The sequence below is a fragment of the Lathyrus oleraceus genome, chromosome 3 (assembly GCF_024323335.1).
Source record: "Lathyrus oleraceus cultivar Zhongwan6 chromosome 3, CAAS_Psat_ZW6_1.0, whole genome shotgun sequence".
NCBI lineage: Eukaryota > Viridiplantae > Streptophyta > Magnoliopsida > Fabales > Fabaceae > Lathyrus > Lathyrus oleraceus.
The window spans coordinates 25885084-25898450 of NC_066581.1; positions in this window are offsets into that span (position 1 = coordinate 25885084).

Consider the following 13367-nt stretch of genomic DNA (forward strand, 5'->3'; position numbering starts at 1 on the left):
CACTCCTCGAATAATTAAAACTAACCAAGTTTGTTTTAGAAAACTCAAGTTAAAAATACAAATAGCTTTTAAAGTATTTCTACATATTTCAATATGTGAAACATTACTTTAACCACCATCCTTACATTCTAACCTTTAAAAGATTTAGCCAGACATGGTAACACAAACGAACACAACAGTGTTAATCATGATGAAAAGTGTGTTTTAGAATGTGAGGCGTAGAGAGCGAGTAAAGTGCGTAAAATAAATAAAGCAAAGCGAGTGCGGAAAGTAAATAAAATAAAGCGAGTGCGGGGCGAGTGCGGAAAATAAATAAAGTAAAGCGAGTGCGGAAAATAAATAAAGTAAAAGCGATGCGGGAAATAAATAAAATAAAAGCGAGTGCGGGAAATAAATAAAATAAAAGCGATGTGGGAAATAAATAAATAAAGCGATAAATAAGAACCTACTCCAAACGGAGGCTTCGATTCTAGTACAAAAATAAACCTCCGACTCCTGAAGCTAAAGATGACAACAAGTCGAAGTGACCCAACTCAATCTCACAAAGGTGCAATAACCCCCCGATGTGACGGATTATCGCTATTACAAATGATAAATATATGCTTAGTGTTGTAAAACTAAGTTGGATGATTAGAAAACGAAATGGAATGAGCTATTTATAGAGATTTTCAGCAGTTTGTAAAGACCATGGTGCCCTCCAACTTCTCCTTAGTGGGACTTAGTGGGAACGTGATTTACAAAGGTGGCGCCCGTCATCCCTTCATGGCGCCCGCCATGTGTGTAAATGGGGTGGATCATGGGAACATGGCGGTTACCTCCTAGTTGAGGGTTGATGACTCATGGCTTCCCCTATAGCGGCCGCCATGTGCAACGCCATGTGTGTAATTTCGCCGAAAAACCCTAATTTTAGGTCTTTTTTACTTCGTTTCTTCCAAAAGAGTCCGAAAGTGCTAAATATCTGAAAACAAGAGAAAAGAGAGCATAATACAAACAAAATGATAATAAAGTCCTAATAAACATGTGAAATCCGAGTCAAAAACATGGTGTAATTCGGTGTGATCAATTCTTTAGTCTTTTCGTCAGAACCTACAAGTGTTATCTCCAGATCTGCAAGTTTTTCAACTAACTTTGACTTTTCAGAGTCAAGCTTATCATTAAATATGACATGTATTGATTCTTTCACAATTTTAATTTTTGTATTATATACTTTGTAGCCTTTAGATCGCTCTAAGTATCCTAACATAATACCTTTTTGTGCTTTTGAATCAAACTTGTTCAGATGTTCTTTAATGTTAAGGATAAAACAAGAGCATCCAAAGGGATGACAATAAGAAATGTTAGGTTTTCTTCCCTTACACAGTTCATAAGGAGTCTTCTCCAAAATAGGTCTTACAGAGATTCTATTCTGAATATTACACGTTGTATTTATTGCTTCAGCCCAAAAGTGCTTAGCCACATTTGTTTCATTGATCATGGTTCTGGCCATTTCTTGGAGAGTCCTATTCTTCCTTTCTACAACCCCATTTTATTGTGGAGTTCTAGGACAAGATAAATCATGGGATATTCCATTTGAATCGAAAAGTTCTTCAAAAGACTTATTTTTGAATTCGCCACCATGATCACATCTGACTCTGATGATTTTAGAGTCAAATTTGTTTTGCACTTTTGAACAGAAACTAATGAATACATAGTGTGACTCATTCTTGTGCTTTAGACATTTTACCCATGTCCAATGACTATAATAATCAATAATGACCAGTCCATACTTCTTTCCATTGACTAAAGCTGTCTTAACATGTCCAAACAAGTCAATGTGAAGGAGTTCCAGAGGCTTAGAGGTAGAAACAACATTTTTATTTTTAAAAGAAGTTTTTGAAAATTTTCCTTTCTGGCATGCCTCACAAAGAGCATCTGAAGAAAACTTCAGTTTAGGTAGACCTCTGACTAACTCAAGTTTATTTAGCTGAGAAATCCTTCTCATACTAATGTGATCCAAGCGTCTATGCCATACCCATTGCTCTTCATTTATAGACATTAAACATTTTACATTTTGATCTTTTAGATCTAAAAGATTAATTTTGTAAATGTTGTTTTTCCTCTTGCCAATGAAAAGAACTGTTCCATTATTCTGATTAATAGCTTTGCATGTATTTTGATTGAAGATTATATCATAACCGTTATCACTTAATTGACTTATGGATAAAAGGTTATGCATTAATCATTCTACATAAAGAACATCAGAGATAGAGGGAAGAGATCCATTACCAATTGTTCCGGAGCCTCTAATTCTTCCTTTTTGATTTCCTCCGAAACCTACGAAGCCAACATCTTTAAGTTCCAGGATCTGGAACATATGCTTTCTTCCCGTCATGTGTCGCGAGCATCCAGAGTCCAGGTACCATGATTGGTGTCTTAACTCTGTTGCATAGGATATCTGCAACATAAACTATTTTATCCTTTGGTACCCAGAATCGTTTGGGTCCTTTGTGATTAGTTTTCCTAGAGTTTCTGGAAACTTTGGGTTTTCTTGCATTAGTAAAATTTTATGTTTGTGCATGTGTGTAGTGATAAGAAAAAGGGGATTTAGGTTTATCATCTGCAGAAGGTATTTTCTCGTCTTCATCGGAGTCATATCCTGTTCCTCTTTTCTTAGTCTAACTAACTCCATAAATCATAGAAGCCATTCTGCTTCTTTCTAGCCCATTTTTCAGAAACTTTTGAAAAGCTTTTTCATATTTGTATATGATTGTGTTAGAAGTTTGTGGGGCATGAGATAAAACTTATTCAAGTTTTAAACATTGTTTATTTGAAGATTCCTTTTCTCTTTCCAAAACCAAAGTGTTGTCTTTTAATTCATAAACTTCCATCTCAAGCTTATCACATTCTTCAATGGTTCCTTCAAGGACTTTCTTTAAAGCCTTGAATTTTTGTCGAAGTTTCTGATATGAGCTTAGAGATTCAAATAAACAAGATTCAAGGTCAGAACGAGAAAGATCAGAAAATACCTCTTCAGGATCAGATTCTCTTTCTGATGAGCTTCCAGATATGGTATTCATGAATGCCATGTTTGCATGTTCTTATTCAGAGTCTGATTCTAAGGCATCAGATTCAGATTCATCCCAGGTGGCCATGAGTCCCTTCTTAGTTTTAAAGGATTTTTTCTTGAATCCTTCTTTTTTGGAGCTATCTTTCTTGAGCATTGGGCATTCGTTTCTATAGTGTCCTAGTTCTTTACATTCATAGCGTGTTACCCCTTTGTTTGGTTTGCCTCTGGAAGTTGATTCTGAGCGATCTCCCTTATATCTTGGTCTTCTAAAGTTATTATTTCTTTTTCTCCAGAGTTGTTTGACTCTTCTGGTTAAGAGGGATACCTCTTATTCATCATCAGAGTCATCATTTTCAGAGTCATCCTTTTCTTCTTCTTTAGGTTGGAGAGCTTTGTTCCTTTCTGGTTTGTGTCTCTCATATCTAGACTTCAGAGCCACAAATTTGTTTTTCTTTTGGGGTTCATCTTCCTCAAGTTCTATCTTATGACTCCTGAGGGAGCTGACGAGTTCTTCCAGGCTTATATTGTTAGAATCTTTTGATAGTTTTAAGGCAGTGACCATAGGTCTCCACTTCTTTGGCGAGCTTCTGACAATCTTTTTGACATGATCTGCAGTTGTGTAGCCTTTCTCCAGAACCTTGAGTCTTGTAATTAAAGTTTGAAATCTAGAAAACATTACCTCTATAGCTTCATCGTCCTCCATCTTGAAAGCTTCATATTCTTGAATTGGAGCTAGAGCCTTTGTCTCTTTAACTTGAGAGTTGCCTTCGTGGGTCATCTTTAGGGAGTCAAGTATTTCTTTAGCAGTCTCCCTGTTGGTGATCTTTTCATATTCATTGTAGGATATGGCATTCAACAGTATTGTTCTTTCTTTGTAATGATTTTTGAAATCACGCTTCTGATCATCAGTCATTTTATTTCTGGCAATAGCAATACCAGCATCAGATACCGATGGTACATAGCCAATTGTAACTATGTCCGATAGGTCAGCGTCATAATCCAGAAAGAAACTTTCGATTCTATCTTTCCAATAATCAAAATTTTCTCCATCAAACACTAGAGGTTTGGCATTTTAGTTGTCTCTTTCATTGGTGTTAGCCATAGTGTTTTTCTCACGCTGGATCTCTCTACACTGTTAAATGTTTGATTAGAAAATTAATAACAAAGCTGAAGCTCTGATACCAATTGAAGGTAGAGAAAAACAAGAAAGGGGGGGGGGTTGAATTGTTTTCACAGGTAATAAAAACTTTTTCAATTTAAAAGTCACACAAAAGATAAAGCAATCAACATAGAAGTTTATCCTGGTTCTCTTGAAATTCAAAGCTACTCCAGTCCACCCGGCCAAGGTGATTTCACCTCCAACAAGGACTTAATCTAATAATCTAGAGAGATTACAATGAAAACGTCTAAGAGAGTAAAGATCTCTTATCCCTCTCAAGTTTACAGACTTCACAAGTCACTTGAGGAAATATCCACAACTATTTTGAAAATACAATGAAGTGTTTAGTGCTTCTAAGTAAGCAATATTAACACAACGAGAACTGAAAAGTTTTCACACTTAGAGCAACAACTCGTGTGAACAGATTTGAACAAGAATAAAAGAGGATATGGAGTTTTTGTTTGCAGTATTCTTGTGTGTATGCTTCGTTGCTTTGTATGATGATGATCCTGTCTTTATATAGTGACTTGAACAAGAGACCGTTAGCTGAGGCATTAATGAATATCTTGGCAATGATAGACTTTAATTGGCATTAAGTTTGTTGTCCTTTCCATAGAAATTTTGGAGAGTGTTTGATCTTTTCCAAATAAAGATTCATACCAAAAGTGGAAAGCTTCGTAGCTAAGTCTTTGTGGTTGACCTTGAGTCATAGTACACAGAGTTCAGATTTTCTTGTTCAGCGTGTATACATCAGATAGTTGCTGAGAGTAGATTTTCTGCAGAAGTTCTTGATATTTTTTTCTGTAGAGCCTTCTTCAGAGTACAAATCATCAGACCAGCTGTGTGGAACTCTTCAGATTCAAAGTGTTTGAGTCTTCTACCGTCAGACTCTATAAGCTTCCTTTTCTTCAGAGTCAGAGTGTCTGCTTCAATTTATCCTAAGTTGTCTATTATGGACTTGCTTAATGTCATATGTTTGTCTATCTAATCCTTTTTCTGATAGAGTCCAGCACACTTAGATAAATTTGTTAAGGTACCAATTTGTTTCATCCTTTGTTATCATCAAAACCTTAGAGATGAATTGTAGACACAAAATCTTGTTCTAACATAAAACCCCTGAGTTTGAGATGTACAAGGGCGTCAGTTTCCCTAAGAACCTTCCTCAAATGTTTGTCAAGAAAATGGCTACCTACACAACAAATGAGAAACTAATGATGCACAGTTTCCAAGACAGTCTAAGTGGGGCATCCTTAGACTGGTATATGCAGTTGGAGAGTACCCATATCAAGAATTGGGAAGACTTTGCTAATGCCTTCCTGAGGCAATACAAGTATAACTTGGACATAGCTCCCAATCTCATGCAATTGCATAATCTATCACTAAAGGGAAACAAATCATTCAAGGAGTACGCTCAAAGATGGAGGGAACTGGCCTCCCGTGTACAACCTCCGTTGATGGAGAGTGAACTAGTGGATATGTTCATGGGCACTTTATAAGGTTCGTACTACAAAAAGATGATATGATCAATATCAATAAGTTTTGCTAATCCTGTGATAATCGGGGAAAGAATCGAGAATGGGATGATTAGCGTTAAGATCAAAAAATCATCTCCTCGTCAACATAACAATAAAAGGTACTCTAACAACAATAATTTAAAGAAGGGTGATACCAATGTTCTTATTGTTGATGGGTATTCCTAGATATCTTATAATCCTTATGTGGCTACAGTAAATCCTAATCAGTACCCACAACAAACATACTTTAAGCCTCAAGCTTGACAGCCTAGGGCATCACCTTCGCAGAATCAACAACAAAATGGGTATCCTCGAAGGGATCATCAAAGGCCTAGGAAGAACTTTGACCTTATACCCATGATGTATGCTCCGATCCTACCTTACTTACTACAATGAGGGTTGGTGGAGACTAGACCTCTTGCACCCCCACCAACAGCTCCTCCCCGTGGATATGATGCTAACGTCATATGTGATTTTCATGTTGGTTCACTAGGGCATACTATCAAGAAATGTTTGGCTCTCAAGTTTAAAGTCTAAGGCTTGCTTGATCGAAATACTATTTCTTTCACTACCTAAAATCCAAATGTCAAGAATAATCCAATGCCGGAACATGATGGCCCAACTATCAATGCCATTGAAAAATCAAAAGATGATGTCTTAATCCATAGGGTGGACCAAATAAAAACCCCTATGTCTAGAATATATGAAAAATTGATTAAGTATGAGTTGTTCGAAGAGTTACATGATAATTGCAAATTTTATCTCTCTAATCCAGACAAATGTGAAAAATGAAGAGGTGTCTTCAACAAATGATGAACCAAGGTTTGGTTCAAATTGGATACTCAAGGAAGATGGAGGGAATTTCAAATATAGAATCTCAGGGGAACATACCCTTTGAGATTCCTTATAAGAGAAAACAGGCACATGCAACATTCCAGATTCCCGTACTCATATCTTATCAAGCGCCAATTCAGATACCTGCCCCGATACCATTTCAAATTCCAATTTAGATACCAACAAAGTCAGAAGACCCTATTGTCTTCCATGTTCCGGCACCATTTCCTCATAACAGTACCAAGTTCATACCCTGGAATTATACCGCTACAACATATGTAGGAGAGAAGCCTCTAGTACTTGAACCAACAGTTACTAACTGAAGCTAGAGGAAATATACCCTAACACACCGCATACTCAAACATACAACAAAGTCGCCATCAAAATTTATTTATTCTTGAAGAAAAGGGAAAACATCCATAAAACCCTTTGGAAAGAGATATGATGGGCAAGGAAGTCGGTTATGCAAGGGGAAGGTATTAACACCCCTTACATCCGTTGTATTCAACAGGAACCATTTTGATTATTCTATGCTTGGATGGGTGTTATATCTAAGGTTACTCGCGAAATAATAAAAGGAAAGGAAAATAAATAGATAAAGTGCTCGGTGAGGATTAGGGCCCTCATGCCTACGTATCCTTATAGCGTAATAAGGAATTCAGAGCTCCGTAGTTCATAGAACTAGTGGTGGGAGGTGAAAAGAAGTTGTGATAATGACATGGTCTAAACCAAAGGTCTGTATTGTTTGAACTCCAAAAAGGGTGAAAATATGAACCCAAGAGTAAAACTGGTATAAAACAACAAGAGAGGGGCCTACAGCATGGTGTCACTGTATTAGAATAACCGAAAAGGAAGGAATTAAGTGTTTAGTTTTACAACACAAACAACTCTTGATTCACAAGGAGATACAAGATGAAGCTCAAAGAGATAGTGTATTTGTCTCAAAGAATAGGGTATATCACATGAAGTGAATGAAGGTAGAATATGAATGCATCATGGAGATGAGTTGAATGAATGACCAAAGTCAAAGAATCGAGATTTTGGTAACAAGTGACTAAAAAGGTATAGTTGTAAACCAAAGGTCAGGGTATACATTGGAATCCATAAGAGAAATGAGATTTATACCATAGAGGGAAACATGCTTATTGGCCGAAAAAGAAGGAATAAAATGTTTGGGTACAAGCCAAACAAATCTAGGTACAAATGCGGACTGCTGATATATCGCCCTAAAAGGGTGTATATGGAATTCCAAAGAAACTGTATTGGATTTCAAAGAAACAGTATGTCTCTGGGGTGAGCGGTTCAATGATTGAAGGTAAATGATGATTCATGAAAGATATGGATGGTGCCCAAAGGTGGAATGAATAATTAGGATTATGCTCGCAAGGATTCACATCCTTGTGCCTACGTATTCTCACTGTGCAATGAGAAAATCAGAGCATTCGTAGTTCGTGGAACCACGAGAACAAAGAAAGAGATTGAAAGGGATGCAAAGTATAAGTTGTACCAACATAATGGTAACATGGGAGCCCACAAAGGGAAAGTGAAATTTGAACCAAAGAGTAAACATGTGTCTTAGCCTAAAAATAATGAATTAAATGTCTGGGTACGAGCCAAAAAACTCTTGGTTCACAAGGTAGAATATCGTTATATCATCCTAAAAGGGTATATATGTAAGGACAAAATTCAGTGTCTACAATTCATCTCTAAGATTTTGATGATAACAAAGGATGAAACAAATTGGTACCCTAACATAATTTATCTAAGTATGCAGGACTCTAATCAAAAAGAGGTCAGATAGATATATATCAGATACAGACACAAGTTCAAAATGACCACTTAGAAGGTATTCAAGCAGAAGTTCTGACTCTGAACAAAGGAAGCGTACAAAGCTCAATGAAGAAAGAGATATTAGACACTCTGAAGCGGAAGAGCGCACTCTAGGGTCTGGAGATTTTACACTATAATGTAATTAATCAGGAAGACATCAAGAACCTCTGAAGTCAGTTAGCTGTCAACAACTATCTGAAGATGTACATGCTGAACAAAAACTCTGAATTCTGAACACTCTGATTCAGAAACGATCATTAAAGACTTAGCTATGAATTTTTCCACTTATGGCAAGAATCTAATTTTGGAAGAAAGTTAAAGCTCCCCAAACTGCTATGGAAAGAACATAGAGATTAATGACATTAATCATACATCATTGCCAAGATCCTTTCATCCAACGATCTCTTCATCAAACCCCTATATATAGGATGGATCATCTTCACAAAGATCAACAAAAAAAACACGAGAATACTCAAACAAATCACAAATCTCTTACTCATTCTCCTTCACACGAGTTGTTGCTCTAAAGTGTGAATATTTCTTCTGTTCTTATATTGTGTAAATTCTACTTATCTGTAGCGGGAAATTCATGATCATGAAGCTATTGACAAGTTAGAGATCAAATAACAAGAGTCGCCACCGCGCTTTTATTGTTTCCAAGGGAAAAGGGAAAAAGTACGAACAAAACCTAAAAGTAAGAAGTTTTCAAATCAAAACTGATAAAAAGTCAGAGATCACAGGTAATGGGGTTGGTTACACAGAGGGAAGGTGTTAGCACCCAAAGTGTCCTAGGTACTCCTAGGGAGCCCTTTTTGTGTGCATATGTATTTTGTACAAAGTGATGTTTACAAACAAATAGAATGGGGGGATGAGAAAAGAATTTATTAATTATATTTTTGTGTTTGACAAGACCTTCGGTCTTGTGCCTACGTACCAACATAAAAATGAGGGATCAAAACCTCGTAGTTCGTGATACAAATTTCAAAGTGGATGCATTACTTTTAACAAAAATTAAGTTTGAAAGGCACAAAGGCCTAAAATGGTTTGAATGAGTTAGTTCCTTTTTGGCTTTTTTGAAAGTTTAAGTCAAGTATAGTTAAGTTTATTTACAAGTTTGATTTAAGAAAATAAGTTTGAAAATGCAATAGCATAAGGCCAAAGTTTCTATCTTTTTGCAAAAGTGGTCAAAGTTTAAAACAAAAGTAGTTCACACAAAGAAGATTTTTGAAAAATGGAGAGAGAGATTTTAAAATTAAAGAAATGGGGAGAAGATGAAGAGACTACCCTATGTACAAAATTAAAAGTTTAGAGTTGAAAAGATATGACCAAATGGGTAGCAATCCAATAGACAAGAATGTTAATAGAAACCCATAATTCCCTTGGACTTTTCGAATCAAGCAACACACAAATGCACAATTATATTATCTTGAAGAGCAAGGCATCAAATAAAGAAGGCCACATCCAAGCTTATCCATTCCATGATCTTCTCCAAAATAGCCCATGTAACAGATGAATTCCACAAGTCACAGGTTCAGAATAACATATTCACAATGATCATGTTGTAGATGAACTTAGGGATATCTTCAAAGATGTCTCAGATGAATTTCACATTGCAAGCACTTGGTTCTTCAACAAGTTGGCATTGGCCAAGTCCTTTAGCTTAGGAAGGTTGCATAGATTCTAAGTCCATTTGTCCAAGATCAAGCCAACAGTCCACTCAAAAGTTTTTTTTAGGGTTTTTGTTATTATTATGTGCATTAATGGTCAAAGGCCACACAAACAAGCAAAGTATACACAAACAAAACATATCACACAATATGGTCCAAATGGACAAAGTGAAAATTGCATTAACATAAACAATTAGAATGATATGAACAATTTCAGATAGTTGTTTATTGAGTAGTCTTCAGTGTCAGATAGAGTGTCTTCAGAGTCTCAGATGTAAAGTCTTCAGCGTCTTTAGATTTACAGTCTTCAGATGTAGAGTCTTTAGATTTACAATCTTCAGATGTAGAGTCTTCAGAGTCTTTGGATTTATAGTCTTTAGATGTATGTGATTCTCTCAGAAGTGTGTGTTCAGAGTCAGATATGATATCTTCATTACTGGATCAGCTGTTACGGACTTCGTTTGATGTCAGATATTGTTTTATCAGATTCAGTTTACCTTAGAACCCCGAACACGTAGAGAATTTTATTAGGGTACCAATTTTTTTTATTCTTTGTTATCATCAAAACTTAGAGATATATTGCAGAACCAAAATTTTGTTCTAACAAGAACTGGCGGAGAGAGAGAGGCGAATCTTTAGGGCCATGAAAGATTGCTATATGCAAAGGGTCCTCTTTGAGGCATATGAGTCATCATCTACAAATGTAAGAGGGGGAAAAATAGAGAAAGGTTCCTTCCCTTTTCTCATGCCTTGTATGAAATGTATGATAGAAATCAACAAGCAAGAATGTCACTGGATTATTGGTTAAGAAAACATCCACTATGAAATGCTCTACAAAATTGTTTATGTTTGGGAATAGAACAATTCCATGGATCAACAATGCTAAGGTTGTGCTACAAATATCTTCCCTTTCTTCTTTGATTATTTTCCAAGCATGGTCTTCTAGGAATTTCTTTGTGAGACCTTTGACGGTACCTTTAGGTCCCTAATTAGCCACTAACTCGTTTGCATTGATACCCAAGACTAAATATTGTTTGGACAAGGTAAAACCTTCTTCCAACTCGGGGAAAGGATTGAAATCTTTGATTGATCAGTTGATAAGCCTCTCAATTTTCTCCAAGGTTGGGGATAGTTGGAAATCTGGGAAAGTAAAACATCTTAGCGGGATATCATAGTATTGAGCTAAGGTTATAAGCGCTCCAAAGTCAATCTTTTCAGTTAGGAGGTCCAAGATGTTGCCATAAGTTACTCAAAACTTGTTATCTTTGAGGGACGTAAACCTAGAGCTTAGAACCTTCAAGGCATCCGTTTAGGGCTATTTATATCTGAAGAAAAATGTACTCTTTATTGGTGGAGGATTCATTATTGTTTTGCAAAATGTCTTGTATTCATGCGTTAAACAACGAGATGCTAAGAGCTTTGTTTTATTGTAATTATGATGTACGGATGTTTATGAATGCATGGATGAGTGAATTATTGGTATGACGGTCTTCAAGCCCGGGTTCAATATCTCGGATCACTGTGATGAAGAATATGATTTAATAATGACTACTTTTTAACTAAGGTCCTCACTTTGCAATATCTAAGGCTTTTGAGATATTGGGTATAAGACAAGGCTCTTAGAGTCATGGACTTACTTGACTGTCCGCCACTTATGTTAATTTACTTGCCACACGACAACTCCATCAAGGAAATCTACTCTAAGCGAGATCTTCGTACCGACCCTCGTGAGGAAAGCTCCTTAGGGACCTATATTACGTGACCATCAGTCTGGGTTGGCCAAGGTTAAATGTTTTACAAAAGGGGTCTTAGAGTTATGGATTCTAATTAAGATAGGAATGCTTACATCAAAAGCTCGACGATCATCAATACCTTTAAAAGAGTCTACCACTAAGTGGGGTTCTCGCATGTACCTTACGAGGAAAGCTTCTCGGTGGCCAATACTACTCAAGCTCTCCTATCTCAAGCATACTCTCAGACTCAGGTGGAGAGTCTTTCACACAGGTTTTTTTTGCAATCATTATCAACCAATTTTGTATCCATCATCACAGAGCCAAGGTCATAGGTGAGATAATATATACAGGTATAAGAAAGAAATAAAAGAATAAAGAAGAAATAAAAAAATGGATAAACCCCCACACACGCAAAAAAAAGATAACTTATACTAGGCTTGACTTGCTTAGGGAAACTAGGTCCTCAGCAAAGTCGCCAGTTGTCGCCACCGAGGTTTTCAGATAACGAAACCGGACAGTCTGAATGAAAGAATTGCTTTCCCAATCAAGGAGAAGAAGAAAGCAAAAACAGAAGAGTTGCCACCGAATTTTATTTAGTTTCCTCATTTTAAAAGAGGAGAGGGAAAATAGTCGATAAACCCCTCAAAGAATGGGAATATACAGAGGAGTGTACATACAAATATGGATTGGTCTCGCAACCAAGATTGGGTTCGAAAGTCTATTATGCAAGGGGAAGGTATTAACACCCATCACGTTCATGGTATTCCATGGGAACCATTTAGATTGTCACCATGCATTGGTATTTATTTATAAAAGTTTATCTTTATTATTTATAAAGTGTGAAAGAATGAGATTTTGGGTTTTTTATTATTGTGCTCGCCAAGGATTGAGGCCCTTGTGCCTATGTATCATTCATCGGGTGATGAAGAATTAGAGCTCCGTAGTTCGAAGTAGGAAATATTTGTGGGTTGGTTGATTATACCTTTAAGAAAAAAGGTTTTCGGTGTGATGCCCTAAGGCATAAAAATGAGTTTGATGGATCGTGTTCTTTTTACCTTGAGAAAAGGTTTATCAAAAAAGTATTTGTGATTAGATTGCACTAAAGTCTATGGGCGAAGACGAATATTCTAGATAAACAAGTCAAGCGTCTTGTGTCCAAAAGAATCTGAGTAAGGGTAGGAGAGCTCCATCTTTACTCATTCCTCACCACTTAACGCTTGTGGCGCACAATACTAACCATATTTTATTGTTTTTTTAAGTTTGATTATGAAAAATACCACTTGATATTGGATCAAGGGTTTATTGCTTTTTATTTTGAAATGGTGACGTACAATGAATATACAAAGCAACAAAATAAGAAAATAAAGGGCCTCATTGTAAGGTAGCCCAAGAGGAAGCCTTGTGTATACAAAATTGACCTAAGCTAACAAATGGATAATGGTCTTACAGTCATGTCTCCCTAGGGTAGTGCCATGATGCCGTTCTTAAAATGAAAGATTGCAAGTTACAAATGAAATCCAAGGTTAAGGCAAAGTGTCAGGAGGTTAGGGAAAAGTCTCCAAGAAATGGTCCTAAATGAAATCC